Source organism: Cervus canadensis, chromosome 7, assembly GCF_019320065.1.
Source record: "Cervus canadensis isolate Bull #8, Minnesota chromosome 7, ASM1932006v1, whole genome shotgun sequence".
NCBI lineage: Eukaryota > Metazoa > Chordata > Mammalia > Artiodactyla > Cervidae > Cervus > Cervus canadensis.
Genome location: NC_057392.1, coordinates 15,556,888 through 15,575,631, shown reverse-complemented (window position 1 = coordinate 15,575,631; position 18,744 = coordinate 15,556,888). Strand labels below are relative to the sequence as shown.

Genomic DNA, 18,744 nt, shown 5'->3' with positions numbered 1-18,744 from the left:
TACAAATATACATTTCAACTATTTAGAATGAATACATGAAAAAAAAATTGATTTCCCCAAAGTCTACTGTACACATTGGACTGGTAGCTTGTGTGTTGGCTCTACACTGCCATTTTAATCAGGAGAACATCTCTCAAGGACATCCAACCAAACATTGTTTTACAGAGGGAAAAAAAATGTGGAGAAGGCAGATACAACAAATCTATGCTTTTTCTCGTGTGCATTCATGAGCCACAAGCTTATTGGTTTTTCACATTTAGTTACTGTGTCTGTCACAGAATGTTCTCAAGCAAGATGAGTCAATCATGTGTCACAGACTTAGAAATAACCATTGGGATTGGAGTGGCCACATGTCCCCACAGCCTGATGACCCAGCACTCAAAAGGCAGTACCAGTTAGAACATAGCTTTGCAGTCATAGCTGTAAGGAGAACAGAGTTCCAGGCTGCAGCATTTGTCACCAATGCCAGAGAACCTGGCCCTTAAGCCTGTTGGCTGCTCAGTTTAACTCCCGTCAAGCTGCCATGCATCAGCTCAGTTATTCCATCAGTCATGTTGTCAAACTGCTCCCCATCCTCACTGTCAATTGTGCTATTCTGCCACTCAATCTGTGGGGTGGATAAGTGCTCATCATTTTCAGTTGCATTCTTCCACCATGACTGGTCCTTGGACCAAAACCCTTCAACTTCTCCATAGGAACTATTCTTCCATTTCATCAGCTCTCTGTCATCCTGCACAGTAGCCCTTTTTTTTTTTTTTGGCAGCTGGCTTACTGCTCCTTGCATCTTCACTTTGGGAAGACTCAATGGACCAAGTTCCTATTTTCATCTCACATGTGTTGTCCTCAAAGTCTGACACTTGTAGGGAACCAGGGCCACTCTCAGATGGAGAAGCACCATCTTTCCACTCAACAATATCATCTTGGCCAACCTCACTATCAGAGGCATCATGCATTAGTTTGGTTGGTTACTCAGTAAAATGAATAGCTTCATATTTTGAACCATCCTCCTCCTTTTGGTCTAGCTTCTCAGATCCTAAAGCATCTTCAGAAATTACCTTCAGTATGTGTTCATCTGGGTTATCATCAGGGATTTTAGACTCGACTTTAAAAACAGGGTTAAAAGGACAATCACTTCCATTGGATTCTTCTTCCAAATTTTCAAAGCTATCTGAGGAACTGTCATCTTCTTTCCCAAGATTGAGCTTTTTGTCTGCTGTTTTACTAGCATTGACTCTGGAATCCTTCTCATCATGGTTTTCAAATAGCCACTCAGCATCAAAATCCATCTATGCTTAACTTCTTAAAAATTATTTCATGTTGAAGCCCAGTAACACACCAGGCTTGTACTTTTCACAGTCTCAGACACACTTCTTCCTCTTGTTTACTAAAATGGAAAGCAATGTCACTCTTCCACAACCATAGGCTGGCTGCCAGCTTCTCAACTTCACTCCTGGTGGGATAGGGTTGTTTGTTGAAATATTTTGTTAGGAAGCTTTTCCTGGCTTCATAGGAATCATCTTCATGACCCTTAGGGTCTAAAGCTAAAGCAACAGGCTCCTCAGGCTCTCTTCAGAGAAGCCAGGTGGATCGCTATCTTCATCTAACTTTCACTTCTTCAGCAAAGGAAATTCCATTTGCTCATAAGTGCACGTCACAGGTGCCAGGTCTGGTGACTGGTTAAGCATTTGTCTTGTCTTGGCCATTTTGGGTCTTCCCAGCACCCTTGCAGTGAAGCAGACGCAGAGTGACAGTCAAGGCGTCATGTTGCTGGTGTACACACCAAGGCAGTGGATGCACTCGTAGGTGAGCTTTTTCTCCACTGGATGAACCATCTGAATAACTTGGTGCCACTCTCATAAGTGATGTGCAAGTGCATCAGATACGGGTCCTTTTAGGACTGAAAAGCAAAGAGGGCAAAGGGTTTTTCCAACATGTTTTTTATAGGGCACTGCAGCTTGAGGTGAACTTTTAACAGGGATATCTGCCTTTTCCTGCACTTTTGGCTGTGGCTTTGGAGGGATGGGTGGGTTATTTTGGGCATGGTAAGCAACAGATTCAGTGGGAGCATCCCTCAGGTTATACGTGGTTACAAGCAGATAGATGTTAGTATGACTACCCTGCTGCAATGCCAAATCAAAACTCAGAGTAGAATCTGTTTTAGGTCCCATCTCTTCATTAAAGTGAACCAACCCCATGTGTGCCGCCATCTTTTCCATATTACTGAAGGTTGACCAGCAATATGGACATGACAGACCATGAGTTAACATACGGTTGAGCAAAGTGTCTGTGGGCAAATAGTGATTATAGCAGAGGCATTTGCTAGTGAAATTGTGTATTTTCATACTGTAGTTTGCCACTGCTGGGACATTTTCAGCTTTCTGTTCTTTTTCAAAGTGCACGCTATACACATTGTCAGGAAAAAGCTCATTACAGAATGTACATATTTTCCACTTCTGAGTTGAGAAAGTATTGGGTGGTGGAGGGCCAGTGGCAGCTGCAGTCAGCTTGGAGCTGGACTGACCTAATACTCTGGATGCATGTGACTGGCAGAGGAAAGGAGACTTTAACTGGTCTGAAGAGAAAGATGGGCATTTGGAGACTGCTGTGAGTATGTTGCTGGTACCTGGGTCCTCTGTTCCGACCCAAGACAGTAAGATCTTCCATTTCCACTTGGAACTGTTTCACAGACTGAGACTATTGAGGGATGGAAACAGGTGCCTTGCCATCTAGCCCCAGTTTCATTGACTGACCAACACATAGCCCTGGCCTACAGATTTGACTCCATAGTTGTTCTGCTGCAGGTGAACATTGGACATCATGTTGACATCTGTTGAATTTAAGTTAGGCTCTGGTATTGAGTCAATTCACCATCTGCTGTGATCGCAAAGACCTGACTTTTCCAGAAGCGAGGGAACCAATTCTTGATTGGAGTCCCATGACCTTCTTCTCTTGAGGTTTGAGAGCAATTAGCATCAAGGGTTTGGATCTGGGAACCACCACACTTGTGTGGCTAATCATGGCAGTGATCTGATAGCCTGTGTGTTCGTGGTCTTCAACGACATGTTGTACCAAAGCTCTGTAGGACTTTGGCATAAAAAGGCATCCTTGCAGTGAATACTACTTTCTTCCCTGGCATTTGCGTCTAAAGGGACTGCAGCACTGAATGATTTTTTTCCTGCCCTTGCTATGTAAAGTGCTACCACATGCTGAAAATGTTCCCTATAAATGTGCTTCCTAACTATTTCTTAAAGAGGATCTCGGTACAGCTTGCTCTATACTGACAACCTGCTTAGGTTTAAGGCCATCACTTTTGCTTTTATCTTTGAATGTGCTGAGGCTACCTGGTGCGCTGGCGTTTGGAGCATGAAATATTTTAATGTGTTTCCAAAGTCTTTTTGTCTGCATTGAACGTACAGTAAGGACAATTAAGGAGAATCCTATTTTCAAAGCCTTCACTATAGACATTCCGGAAATGACTTTTGTAGGCAGAGAAAAACTTTAAAGAAAATGGGCAAGCACTGCAGCAAAAAGGTTTTGTCCAACAGTCCTGCTTTTTTGTAAGCAAAGGATCTCATAGCCTTACATCCTCCCATGTAGTGTTTTTCAAATAAAAGTCTTTAGGCTCAAACTGTTTAAAGTCTTCTATGTGTTCTTCACAGATCAGTTCAGTTCAGTTCAGTCGCTCAGTCATGTCCAACTCTTTGCCACCCCATGAATCACAGCACGCCAGGCCTCCCTGTCCATCACAAACTCCCAAAGTCTACCCAAACCCATGCCCATCTAATCGGTGAAGCCATTCAGCCATCTCATCCTTTGTCGTCCCCTTCTCCTCCTGCCCCCAATCCCTCCCAGCATCAGGGTCTTTTCCAATGAGTCAACTCTTCACATGAGGTGGCCAAAGTACTGGAGTTTCAGCTTCAGCATCAGTCCTTCCAATGAACACCTAGGACTACTCTCCTTTAGGATGGACTGGTTGGATATCCTTGCAGTCCAAGGGACTCTCAAGAGTCTTCTCCAACACCATAGTTCAAAAGCATCAATTTTTTGGCGCTCAGCTTTCTTCACAGTCCAACTCTCACATCCATACATGACCACTGGAAAAACCATAGCCTTGACCAGATGGACCTTTGTTGGCAAAGTAATGTCTCTGCTTTTTAATATGCTATCTAGGTTTGTCATAACTTTCCTTCCAAGGAGTAAGCGTGTTTTGATTTCATGGCTGCAATCACCATCTGCACTGATTTTGGAGCCCAAAAAGACAAAGTCTGACATTGTTTCCACTGTCTCCCCATCTATTTCCCATCAGGTGATGGGACCAGATGCCAAGATGTTAGTTTTCTGAATGTTAAGCTTTAAGCTAACCTTTTCAGTCTCCTCTTTCACTTTCATCAAGAGACTTTTTAGTTCTTCTTCACTTTCTGCCATAAGGGTGGTGTCATCTGCATATCTGAGGTTATTGATATTTCTCCTGGCAATCTTGATTCCAGCTTGGGCTTCATCCAGCCCAGTGTTTCTCATGATGTACTCTGCAGATAAGTTAAATAAGCAGGGTGACAATATACAGCCTTGATGTACTCCTTTTCCTATTTGGAACCAGTCTGTTGTTCCATGTCCAGTTCTAACTGTTGCTTCCTGACCTGCATACAGGTTTCTGAAGAAGCAGGTCAGGTGGTCTGGTATTCCCATCTCTTTCAGAATTTTCCACAGTTTATTGTGATCCACACAGTCGAAGGCTTTGGCATAGTCAATAAAGCAGAAATAGATGTTTTTCTGGAACTCTCTTGCTTTTTCGATGATCCAGCAGATACTGGCAATTTGATCTCTGGTTCCTCTGCCTTTTCTAAAACCAGCTTTAACATCTGAAAGTTCACAGTTCATGTATTGCTGAAGGCTGGCTTGGAGAATTTTGAGCATTACTTTACTGGCGTGTGAGATGAGTGCAGTTATAGAGAAAACCATTAGGCCATCCAGGTATGACCTAAATCAAATCCCATATGGTTATACAGTGGAAGTGACAAATCAGTTCAGTTCAGTTCAGTTGCTCAGTTGTGTCCAACTCTTTGTGACCCCATGGACCACAGCACGCCAGGCCTCCCTGTCTATTACCAACTCCCAGAGTTTACCCAAACTCATGTCCATTGAGTTGGTGATGCCATCCAACCATCTCATCCTCTGCTGTCCCCTTTTTCTCCTGCCCTCAATCTTTCCCAGCATCAGGGTCTTTTCAAATGAGTCAGCTCTTCGCATCACATGGTCAAAGTATTGGAGTTTCAGCATCCACATCAGTCCTTCCAATGAACACTCAGGACTGATCCCCTTTAGGATGAACTGGTTAGATCTCCTTGCTGCCCAAAGGACTCTCAAGACCTAAATTAAATCCCATATGATTATACAGTGGGAATGACAAATAGATTCAAGGAATGAGATCTGATAGAGTGCCTGAAGAACTACTGATGTAAGTTCCTAACATTGTACAGGAGGCAGGGATCAAGACCATCCCCAAGAAAAAGAAATACAAAAAGGCAAAACGGTTGTCTGAGGAGACCTTACCAATAGATGAGAAAAGAGAAGCAAAAGGCAAAGGAGAAAAGGAATGATATACCCATTTGAATGCAGAGTTCCAAAGAATAGTGAGGAGAGATAAGAAAGCCTTTTTGACTGAACAATGCAAAGAAATAGAGGAAAACAGTAGAGTGAGAATGACTACAGATCTCTTCAAGAAAATTAGAGATGCCAAGGGAACACTTCATGCAAAGATAGGCACAGTAAAGGACAGAAATGGTATGGACCTACCAGAAGCAGAAGATATTAAAAAGAGGTAGCAAGAACACACAGGAGAACTATATAAAAAAGATCTTAATGACCCAGGCAACCACGATGGTGTCATCACTCACCTAGAGCCAGACATCCTGGAATGTGAAGTCAAGTGGGCCTTAGGAAGAATCACTAAGAACAAAGCTAGTGGAGGTGATAGAATTCCAGCTGAGGTATTTCAAATCCTAAAAGATGATGCTGTGAAAGTGCTGCACTCAATGTGCCAGCAAATTTGGAAAACTCAGCAGAGGCCACAGGACTGGAAAATGTCAGTTTTCATTTCAGTCCCAGAGAAGGGCAATGCCAAAGAATGCTCAAACTGCCATGCAGTTGCACTCATTTCACATGCTAGCAGGGTGTTGCTCAGAGTCCTTCAGGCTGGTCTTCAGCAGTATGTGAACTGAAAACTTCCAGATATACAAGCTGGATTTAGAAAGGGCAGAGGAATCAGAGATCAAATTGCCAACATCCATTGCATTATAGAAAAAGCTGCAGAATTCCAGAAAAACATCTACTTCTGCTTCTTTGACTATATTAAAGCTTTTGATTGTGTGGATCACAACAAAATGTGGAAATTTCTTAGAGAAAGGGAATACCAGACCATCTTACCTGCCTCCTGTAAAGCCTGTGCAGTTCAGGAAGAAGCAGTTGGAGCAAGACATGGAACAATGGACTGGTTCAGAATTGCGAGCAGCGTGTGTGAGGGCTGAGTATTGTCACCCTGGTTATTTGACTTATACGCAGAATACATCATGTGAAATGCCAGGCTGGATGAATCACAAGCTGAAATCAAGACTGCCAGGAGAAATGTCAGTAACCTCGGATGTGCACATGAGACCACCCTTATGGCAGAAAGCGAAGAGGAAATAGTCTCTTGATGAGGGTGAAGGAGCTGGCTTAAAACTCAACATCTAAAAATGTGAGATCACAGCATCAGACCCCATCACTTCATGGCAAATAGATGAGAAAACAATGAAAACAGTGACAGACTTTTTATTTTCTCGGGCTCCAAAGTCACTGTGGATGGTGACTACAGCCATGAAATTAAAAGATGCTTGCTCCTTGGAAGAACAGCAATGACAAACCTAGATAGTGTATTAAAAAGCACAGACATGACTTTGCTGACAAGGGTCCAAATAGTCAAAGCTATCGTCTTTCCAGTAGTCCTGTATGAATGTGAGAGCTGGACAGTAAAAAAAAAAAAGCTGAGTGACAAAGATTGATGCCTTTGAACTGTGGTGCTGGAGAAGACTCCTGAGAGTTCCTTGGACAGCAGGGAGATCAAACTAGTCAATCCTGAAGAAAATCAATCCTCAGTGTTCACTGGAGGGACTGATGCTAAAGTTGAAGCTCCATTACTTTGGCCTCCAGTGCAAAGAGCCGACTTACAGAGCCTAGAGGGACACATAAGAAATGGTCGCTATCCTTTAGGAGAAACAAACTTCGTCAACAGAGGCAGTCTGGGCTTAAATTGATGGTTTGAGAGTTGCAGCTGTTAATAATCAATCAAGCATGAACAGGACACAATGTGATCTTTAAAAGACAAGTAGTCTTAATTCTGAGGTTTCCCAGGTGACTCAGTGGTAAAGAATCTGCCTGCCAATGCAAGAGATGCAGGAGAAGCTGGTTTGATCCCTGGGTTGGAAGATCCCCTGGAGGAGCAAATGGCAACCCATTCCAGTATTCTTTCCTGGAAAATCCCATGGACAGAGGAGGCTGGAGTTGCTAAGAGTCGGACATGACTATGGTCACAGTCGTAATTCTAAAGAGAGAGGACAAGAAGGCAGTAGGTAAGAGGGTCAAGGGATAGCAAGGAGAAGTCAAAAAGAGGTATGTCTCGTAAACTCTGCCTGAGCAGTTAACCAACAAAGTCTGCACGCACTTATTTATTTTATTTAATGTTGCTAACTTTCATGTTTCATTAGTTTTGTGTGGGAGCACATTATTCGTCCAACTAATTTCGCTTAAATGTTCTGATGAATGAATGCTAGTTAATGATGGTGCCAGAAACTGGAAGGTTTCTATCTAGAAGTCATTTAGCTCAGCAGCAGACATCACATTGAGCCATGTTTAGAGACATACAGGGTGCAGGGGGGTACCTTTGGGAATATCCAGCTTGGGAGTAATTCAATAAATGCCTCCTAGGAAAAATCAACCAAGTTGAATGGCCTCTGCAAAGAGGTCTTAGTGATGTTAAGTATGGTTGAGAGTGGGAAAAGACAAAGGGTTGGGTGACCAATTATTAAACCACCTTAAAAATCTAAGAAGAAAATTCTAAAAGTCTAGAGTGAGGGCAAAGGAGATATAAAAGAATGAAAGAAGAAAAAATTACTGCAGAGTTTGACTGGATAAAGTAGGGAGAATAAGGGAGAAAGAACTAGCAAGAAGAAGATATTTATAAGGGGTACTTAGAAGCTGATGGTAGCTAAGGGCTATATAACTTTGCTGAGTTAAGACAGAACAGGATGACATGTTCCCAGGAGGTGATCTCAGTTAGAAAATAAGGATCAATTGGTATTTTTCCTAATCAGAAGAGTTGAGGGGATTGCAATAAGATATAGCAATAAAAGATTGAAGAGATCTTTAGAAGAAGACTGTATTTTTGGTGTCAGCATCAAGAATTTTTCTGGATTCTTCAGAATGATGCAGAGAGCCAGGTGAGCAGGTTTAGAGTAGGGTTGCTGATATGAGGCATTTCCTTCCCCAGCATTTCACACCTGGGCCCTGTGATACAGTCCTGTGGCAACAGGAAACTGACTATCCAGAGCATCTCAACACTTTTTGTGTGTCCAGACAGAGGAGAAGGGAGGACGAGTGTGGGCGGACTACCCTCAGAATGCCAGACTCTATCCCTCCCATCATCAGCCTGACTTTCTTCCAAAAGAGAAAGACTTGGCAAACAGAGACTCTACCATTCAAATAAAATTAAACACAATGAACTATAGGCACTTTTCTAGACATAAATCTACCTTAAGTAAGTCCCCTTAACGGGACTTTTTTTTTCTTAATCTGAAATAACCTTCCTCTCTTTTTCATTGATGAAATCCTTCCAGGTCTTCAGAATCCATTAGGAATGCCATTCCCTCTAAGAATATTTTCTGACTACCTTTTACGCTAACCATGGATTGAGTTAGATACTGTGGCAGATGACATTTTCCAAAGATGCCTGCACTGATATATATCCCACTGCACACGCCCTTCCTTATATCATGACACTAACATTTCTCCATAGAAAGGTGGGAAATTGGTTCCCCTACACTGACCTAAGTAGATCTTTGTCATGTCTCAGAAACATTGTGATGGAAGTACATGGCAGGTGAAACTAGGTCGTAAAAGGCAATGTGGCTTCTGCCTGGCTCTCTCTTGGCATAATTGCCTTAGGAACCCAGATGCCATGTTCTGAAGAAGCTCAGACTGTATGAAGAGACCATATGTTCTGAGCAAGAGCCCCAGCTCGGCCCCCAGCCAACATATCCCACATGTGAGTGAATGAACCTTCAAGTGATTTCAGCCCTTAGATCTCAAATTTTCTGCTAAAGACTTCAGACATTGTAGAGAGGAGACAAACTCTCCCTGAGGTGCCCTGCCTTAATCCTTTACCAACAGAAAAGATGAGAGATAATAAATAATTTTTGTTGCCTTAAGCCATCTTTCATGACTCTACAGTACTCATTTTAATGAAATCATTGGTCTTATCACACTATATTATAACTTGATCACTTTATCAATCACAAGATTGGGAAATCTCAAATGGCTGGAATCATGTCATTTTACTTGTATGTCTCCAAGACCTAGAACAGGGCAATAAATATTTGTTGGGCAGATGAATTTTCAGAGAACCCATCTTATTTTGCTCTATCCACCCCTGAAACCTACCTAGGACCACTGATAGTACAAGGATGAAACTTGATTAAGTATTAGCTGTGGCCAGGATAGGAGCTTAGCTGTCTTGCGGAATAATTAAAGACACTCATACTCTGTGACTGACAGCTTGGGGAAGCTAGGTGGGTTTGCCAATTATTAAACTTGTCTCTCAGTTTCACTCACCTTTCTATATTTCTTTGTGAGGTCAAAGCTGAGAACTCTGAAAACCACTGTCTGTTTTGGCAACCAGACCCCTGTCAGTGCCAAGCAGGGTCCCTTAGAGGTGTGGGAAGAATGGAGAAGTGGAGGGGGCTGGCTCCCACACCCCAGGAGCATCAGCAGTCTTCCCTCACCAACACTTCTCACTCCAACAAAGGCACTTCCCTGGGCAGCTGTTGAATCTACTTTAAGTTTCTCTAACATTCACAGAACCAGCCTATCACACCCTTCATGGACATGGCACCATCTCCTCCTCAGAGGCCTGGGTTTTAGCCCATTTTTCTCCCTTGTTCCTCCAGCTCTAAGGGCTAAGCCTGCCTCCTTCAGATGCTATCATTTGGATACCATAGTGTCTCCTATTTACTCTTTCACGTATTCAATTCCTACTAACCCTACTTAGGAAAAATTTAACCAGGGAGCTGAAAGATCTATAAATTAAAAACTATAAAACAGAGCAGAGGTCCTTGGCTAAGAGGAGACTCTGCCTTGGGCCCGCCGGTGTAATAAACTGCACTCCACTATCTGCATTGTCCTTCTGAGTGAGTCTGTTTCCCGGAAAGCGTGGCTATAACATTTGGTGCATTGGCCGGGAAACTCCTCACTTTGAGGAGACAGGTCTCATTTGAGGCCACCCCGAGGCTTTGTAGCTTGAATCTCCTAGAGGAGGGAAGACGCCTCGCCCCTCTGGAAGGATTCTGCTTCTCAACGCCCGGACCTTTCACGTCAGCAGGTAGTGGACGGCAGCAGGGGAACTGAGCGCTCAGGTGAGGAGGAACCCACCAGGTAGGGTGGAAGAGGGGGCCTGATCACCCCCCTGGGAGGGACTAGAAGGAGCGGGGACCCACAGGAGCCTGGAATAGGCAGGCGGCGATTGCTTGGTACATAGGTCGACGAGCATGCTAGGGTTTAGGAAGGAAATTTGTGAAGGTCATTTAGGAGGTGTGTCCACGCCGTCTCGGGGAAAATTATTACCAAGCGATCACCAGGGATTCTTAGGATAGGAAACTGGTCCTTGTATGCTCGTATTCTGCCCTCCCCTAGGAGGTGTCCCGTCTGCTGTGAGATTCTTGACCCCCTCGGAATTGTTGGGCTAGAAGGAGGGGGAAACAGAAGTGAGTATGAATTGGCTTTTCCGGAGATGGCCTGGGACATGAGATATTTAACCCATCTGTGTTTTCATCCACACCTGATCAAGCCCACCAAGGCAGAATGGACTTTAAGGGAGAAACAGTCTCGGACCATGTGATGTTCTGGTTCAGCTATGCTGACTGGCAGGTGAAGACACGCTGATCCCCCTTCTCCCTCTGGGATCTGGCAGGTAAGGCTCTTCTCACCCCAGTTAAGAAGGAGGCAAAATGGCAATTTAAGTGTCACTGAGTGGAAATATCAGAAGTACATAGGGTACTGAGAACTTCGTAGACAGAACGAAAAGGAAAAGTAGAAGAAGGTCCGAGAAGGCAAGCAAGATGGGGGAAAGTGAATCTAAGGCAACTGTATTGGAGTGCATGATTAAAAATTTAAAGAAGGGATTAGGAGGAGACTATGGGGTGAAGATGAAGCCTAACTGCCTCCACATACTCTGTGAGGTCGAATGGACCCCTATGGGAGCAGGATGGCCACCAGAGAACACCGTGAACTTAAAAATAGTGGAAGCAATCTATACAGTAGTCACAGGAGAGCCAGGACACCTGGATCAATATCCATCTATTGACTCATGGCTAGGGTTAGCTTGAGACCCTCCTACTTGGACAGGGTTCTGTATCCAGAAGGGAAAGGGGAAAATATTAATGGCACAAAAATTGACTGATGATAAAAAAGGAAATTCTACAGGATTTGGACGGGGATGACCTGACCCCTCCCCCATGCTGGATAATGACACGCCTGCCTCCCAGTGCTTCACCAGGACCAGAGGCTGCCTTAATGCCCGATCCAGGGCCAGGTGAAGTTTCTGGAACAGCCACTGCTCCTCTGCCAGCTTTCCTGGAGTTCATAGAGCCGCCTTTTGGGCAGGCTCCGATCCCGGTGACAGAAGCCTCTGGCCAACACTTCCAGGATCAGGCTCCACCCGAACCGCCCAAGCTATACCCGCCTCTCCCGGTGAGTACTGACTAGAAGGGGAGGGAGACGTTGGAATTAAGCAGAGACCGCGCCCTGCCAGAGAGCTGGAGGGAACGAAAGAGAACAAACAAGAGACTTACAGTGCAAGCTGCTGCTCTGGGAAAGTCTATCTCGGGCCCTCCAGAAAACCTCATCTGCCCCAGGGACAGGACAGTCCTTCAACCGGTCCCAAGGGAGGCCCTGGGCCCGTTACAGCCAAACCAGTGTGCCCGGTGCCGAGCTTTTGGCCACTGGAAGAAGAAGCTCCCGCAGTTGTGGGGCTTGCTGACCTGGAAATTAACTAGGGCTGCCAGGGCTCAGAGATATCAGGTCCCTGAGAGCCCATGGTAACCGTAAAAGTGGGGGACCAAAACACTGACTTCGTGGTGGATACAGGAGAACTGTCGGTAGTAACAAAACCTGTGGCACCTTTGTCCACAAGACTACCGCTGTAACTGGGGTATCGGGAGAAGAGATGATTAAATCGTTTTGCCAGCCCAGAAAATGTCAGATGGATGGGGGGGTGCACCAAGTGATTCATGAATTCCTCTACATTCCTGAGTGCCCAGTACCCCTGTTGGGAAGAGACTTGCTCTCCAAACTAGGAGCACAAGTGACTTTCTCCCCTGAGGAGAGGCCCACCTTCTGGACGGACTCTATGACTTATTTGCCCTCTCTCTCAATACCAACCCAAGATGAGTGGAGGTTGCATGAGCCTCTGAAGGCAGAACCGGGCGGGCCAGAAGAACATGAGGGAGCTAACTCAATTATTCCCTGAGGTCTGGGTGGAAGACAACACCCCCTCCTCCCAGGCTGGCTAAACATCATGCCCCAGTGATAATGGAACTCAAACCAGGCACCATCCCGGTTAGAGGGTGCCAGTACCCGCTACGGATGGAGGCCTGAACCGGCATATTGCCCCACATCAATAGATTGAAACAAACAGGCATTCTGGTAGAGTGCCAGTCGGCTTGGAATACACCAATCCTGCCAGTCAAAAGGGAAGGAGGACAGGACTATAGGCCTGTACAAGATCTCAGGCTAGTCAACCAGGCTACTGTGACTTTACATCCCACTGTTCCAAACCCCTATACCTTACTTAGCCTCCTCCCACCGAGGACTAAAGTTTACACTTGCCTAGATCTCAAGGATGCCTTCTTCTGCATATGCCTCGCCCCAGCGTCACAGCCCATCTTTGCCTTTGAATGGGAAGATCCAGTGGGGAGCACCAAACAACAGCTCATCTGGACTCCCCCACAAGGGTTTAAAAACTTCCCAGCCATCTTTGGGGAAGCCTTGGCTTCTGATCTGGACTCATTCCATCCGGAAGAGTATGGATGTCAGCTCCTACAATAGGGGGATGACCTGCTGCTGGCTGCCTGAGACCAAGGAAAAATGCTGGAAAGGGACAAATGCACTGCTCCAGCTGTTGATGGAAGGTTACCGGGTGTCGAAGAAGAAGGCACAGATCTACAAAGAGGAGGTAAGGTATCTGGGGTTTGTTTTAAAGAAGGACTCAAGGTTCCAGACCCTAACTGGGTCCTATATACTGATGGCACCAGCCTGATAAAACAGGGCCAACAGCTCTCGGGTATTCCAAAGCAGAAGGGGCCATCAAGACTGAAAAGAGAGGGTGGGAATTGCCAAGTGGCAAATTATTGGTACCGGAGGAGCTGGCACACACTCTGGTAAGCCAAACACACCAAGCGACCCACCTAGGCTATGCTGCCTGCTCACAGGTTAATGCTGCCTCTTGGGTATTCAGACAAAATCCTCTGGGTATTCAGCTGAAAGGCACACTGCCCCTTGAACACCTGGGAGTGGACTTCACTGAAATGAAACCTCACCAACACTACCATTACCTGCTGGTCATGATATGTGCATTCTTGAGATGGGTAAAAGCTTTTCCTACCTGGACTGAAAGAGAATCAGAAGTATCCCGGTGCCTGATTAGGGAAATGGTTCCTAGATTTGGATTTCCTACCAGCATTGGATCAGGCAATGGCCCGGCTTTTGTAGCTGATTTAGTATAACAAGTAAGCAAAACTTTAAACTGCACACTGCATATAGGCCCAGAGTTCTGAGATGGTGGAATGAACCAACCGGACACTTAAAGAGACTCTCCAAGTGGATCAGAGAGACTGACTGCTCCTGAGTGGACTTGCTTCCGATGGCTCTGCTCAGACTCAGGATGACCCCACAGTCCCAAGGCTATTCTCCATACGAAATTGTGTATGGGAGGCCTCCTCCCATAATAAAACAGGTATCAACAAATTTGCCTCAGGTAAGGGGGGATAGGATTTCACAGCAGATGGAACTGGGTAAGGTAATAAACCGGGTAACTAAGTTTGTACAAGAAAGGGTGCCGTTCCCCCTTGGGGAACAGATTCATGAGTTTACACTTGGTGACCAAGTATGGGTCAAAGACTAGAAACATGATTTGCTAGCCCTTTGGTGAAAGGGCCCTTATGTTATTCTAACTACCCCTACTGCAGTTAAAGTTGCAGGTATTGTCCCTTGATCCATCACACCAGAGCAAAGAAGTCATACCACGCTGACCCGGAGGACGCCGAGTGGACCACCCAGAAGGACCCCACCGACCCACGGGAAACCAAGATCATTCTGAGGAGGAAGAAGAAAACTAGGTCCCAGACGAGCCCTCTACAGGATGGAGCTGGGTAAACGACTCCTGCTGCTCGGCCTCACCAATGCAATTCTGAACTTGGGTATGTGGGGCTATGCCCCTGTCAGTAACAGACAGACTCCCCTGGTGGGTATCGTCACTCCGTTATGGGGACTTTAACAACAGAAAGGAACTTTCCTCTCTCTCACCAACCATAACCTTTCTTTGCCCTCTGGTGTTAGAAGAAGCCATCAATGGGCCAGGGACATAGGGTTACATTTAACATGAACACCAGCCTTATGGAGATAACAAAGGCTTATACCTCATATATGAGAATTAAGGAGGAAAAGGGCTCCCTTACAAAAGGGGGACAGGCCTCCCGGTGCCTTGAGCAATACTACCAGGTCTGGGATGAATATTTCTGGATGACTCCTGAGAAAGGACAGTTGATTGCCCCTGCTACTATTTGCTGGGGAACAAAAAGAACAGAAAGTTGGATTTGGAGACCATCCCCTAGACCCAAAAGAATTGTTATCTGTGCCCTGAACAATGTAAACAAATCTTGGAAGTTACCTATCACCCCAATCAGTCTGCTCAGTGGCCCGGTTCCGACTGGAAATATAATCCTGGAATCCGCTGGGTAGCCCCCAATGGGACCCACTGGCTCTGCGGGCTTAACTTATGGCCATGGTTACCAGTTGGCTGGGTGCGGCGTTGCACATTAGGATTTGCTTTCGCCCATGGCAGAATTAAGCCTAGCCTACACCAGCCTCCAGTAAACCTGCCTTATCTGCATGCAAGATGGACACGATCTGTGTTCCAATGGTATGACTATGTTGCTGCCTTGTTTATCATACTGCTTTGTGGGTCCTGCTTCCTACAATTCCTCGTGAATTTTGTAACCCAGAGGTTGATAGCATTCTCTCATGTGGGTGGCAGGAGGGCTAAGGTACAATATATCTCAATAAATGATGCTCGTTATGGAAACTAAGAGCATCAAGAGGGGGGAATGAAGAAGGAATTCGTGGGGCCTGGACTCCATCTCAGGCCTGTCTGTGCTGATCGTGCACGGCCACCTCTCCAGTGGACTCTGAACTCTGTGCTTAGTGCCTGTGGGAATGACAATGGAAGGATAAGACCCCCCTCTGGGCAGGGGAATGTTGAAGAAGAGAAAACAGACACTAATCACCCCTGCCTCCGGACACTATCTATCAGAATGTAAGCACAGGCTTATCGGTTATTAACTATTTGGAATGTAACTGCGGGCTTATTGATTATTGACTGTTTGAACACATAACACGTGAATGATGGGGTTATTGTAGTTGTATTTACCCTTCCTTTGTTTATGTAAGTCTCAAGGGAATTGGGGTAGTGGGTTTGGACGCGTACACATGGGGTATAAAAGATTTTCACAAATGTTGGTCGGGGTCCTTGGCTAAGAGAAGACTCTGCCTTGGGCCCGCCGGTGTAATAAACTGCACTCCACTATCAAAAAAAAAAAAACAAAACAGAACAGATGGCAGAGGGGTAAGTGAATGTGGGTTACATCTCTCTCTACAGATACATGAGGAATACACCTTTAGACACAGTATTGCTTGCAGAACACAGCTGAAAGTGGACAGGAGCACCTGACCAGCAGAAAAGAATTAATGAAGAAACATACAGAGACAAACAATACAATTGCTGAAATGAAAAACAGTCTAGAAGGAATTAATAGCAGGATGTCTGAAGCAGAAGAATGGATCAGTGAGCTGGAAGATAAAATGGTGGAAATAACTTCTGAAGAGCAGAATAAAGTAAAAAGAATGAAAACTATTGAGGATAGTCTCAGAGTCCTCTGGGACATTATCAAACGCACCAACGTTCGAATTATAGGGGTCCCAGAAGAAGAAGAGAAAAAAAAAAAAGGTATGAGAAAATCTTTGAAGAGATTGTAGCTGAAAATTTCCCCAACATGGAAAAGGAAATAGTCAATCAAATCCAACAGGTGCAAAGAGTCCCGTACAGGATAAACCCAAGGAGAAACACGCCAAGACACATAATAATCAAACTTACAAAGGCTAAACACAAAGAAAGAATATTAAAAGCAGCAAGGGAAAAGCAACAAGCAACAAGGGAAACTCCATATGCTTAACAGCTGATCTTTCAGCAGAAACTCTGCAGGCCAGAAGGGAATGGCAGGATATCTTTAAAGTACTGAACGAGAAAAATTCACAACCAAGATTACTGTACCTGGCAAGGATCTCATTCAAAATTAATGGGGGAAAAAAAGCTTTTCAGACAAGCAAAGGATAAAAGAATTTAGTACCACCAAACCAGCTTTACAACAAATGTTAAAGGGACTTAGGAAATATAAGAGAAGAAAAAGATCTACAAAAACAAACCCGAAACAACTAAGAAAATAGCAATAGTAACATATATATCACTAATTACTTTAAATGTAAATGTATTCAATGCTCCAACCGAAAGAGACTGGCTAAATGGATAAAAAACAAGACATGTTGTCTACAAGAAATGCATTTCAGACCTAAAGACACATACACAATGAAAGTGAGAGGATGGAAAACTATATTCCATGCAAATGAAAATCAAAAGAAGGCTGGAGTAGCAATCCTCATATCAGACAAACTAGACCTTAAAATAAGGAAGATTCCAAGAGATAAGGAAGGACACAACATAATGATCAAGGATCGATCCAAGAGGAAGACATAATAATTGTAAAGATCTATGCACCCAACATAGGAGAAACTCAATACATCAGACAAATACTAACAGACATGAAAGGAAAAATTGACAATAACACAATAATAATAGGAGACTTTAACACCCCAATTACACCAGTGGACAGATCATCAAAACAGAAAATTAATAAGGAAACACAAGTCATAAATGATACATTAGATGAGATGGATCTCATTGATATCTTCAGGACATTCCATCCAAATGCAGAAGAACACACCTTCTTCTCAAGTGCACAAGGAACATTCTTCAGGATAGACCATATCTTGGGTCACAAATAAAACCTCAGTAAATTTAAGAGAATTGAACTCGTATCAAGCATCTTTTCCAACCACGATGGTATGAGACTAGATATCAACTACAAGAAAAAAAACTATAAAAAACACAAACACATGGAGATAAAACAATACAGTTTTAAATAACAAACAGGTTACTGAAGAAATCAAAAGGGAAATCAAAAAATTCCTAGAAACAAATCACAATGAAAACATGACAAGTCAAAACCTATGGGATGCAGCAAAAGCAGTTCTAAGAGGGACGTTTATAGCAATACAATCCTACCTCAAAAAAAAAAAAGAAGAAAAACATCTAGTAGTAACCTAATTTTGTACCTAAAATAGCTAGAAAAAGAACCAAATACCCCAATGCCGGGAGCCAACACATGAGACCCTACCCCTAAAAAGGCCATAGGGGAGAAAACCTGACAGGCAAGGCGGATCAGGTTTTCAGGGGTTTCAAAAAAGTCACCTCATGAGACCCTGCCCCTAACAAGGCCGTAAGGGAGAAAACCTGATGGGCAAGGCGGATCAGGTTTTCAGGGGTTTTCGAAAAGGCCAGCTCACGAGATCCCACCCATGACAAGGTCATGAGGAGAAAGCCTGGCAGGCAAGGCAGATCAGGTTTTCAGGGATTTCGAAAAGCTGCCCCCGGCTCTCACCCTAAAGATGATATCTGTCTTTCTGATGCCTGCCTCAATGGACTACTCCCTAATTTCTCTGACACAGGCAGGAAGGCCTTCCCCGATCTCTTCCCAAATAAGAATCAATTTAGAACTTTAATCAATAAGTTTCCCAGGTGGTGGTATTTTATGAGGTTATTCAGGGTGAAAGGAGTGTTTTAATTCAAACTCCTTTGCTGGTAGTTTTGTTAGCCAAATGCATTTATGCCCTTGGTACTAATATACATGATTGCTTATAATATCCTAATCATAAAATAGCATAAAGAACCTGATTATATAAAAGCCTAATAGACATAGAGCCTTTTTAAGGGGTAAAAGAGTCCTATTAGAAAACATAAGAAAAATTATTCTATAGGTGGTTATTGGGTTAAGACTTGCTATGTTTTGCTTGTTGTGTTTTTGCTTTTAATGTGCTAAGGTTGTGTTATAG

General features: G+C 44.2%; 1 protein-coding gene and 1 pseudogene across 6 annotated transcripts in view; both read right to left on the bottom strand.

The window, feature by feature from the left end:
* Nucleotides 1-18,744, bottom strand: part of CPNE4 (copine 4) — a 676,149-nt gene that overhangs the window by 468,405 nt on the left and 189,000 nt on the right. The window lies entirely within an intron of this gene.
* LOC122445117 lies at nt 482-12,908 on the bottom strand (annotated as a pseudogene).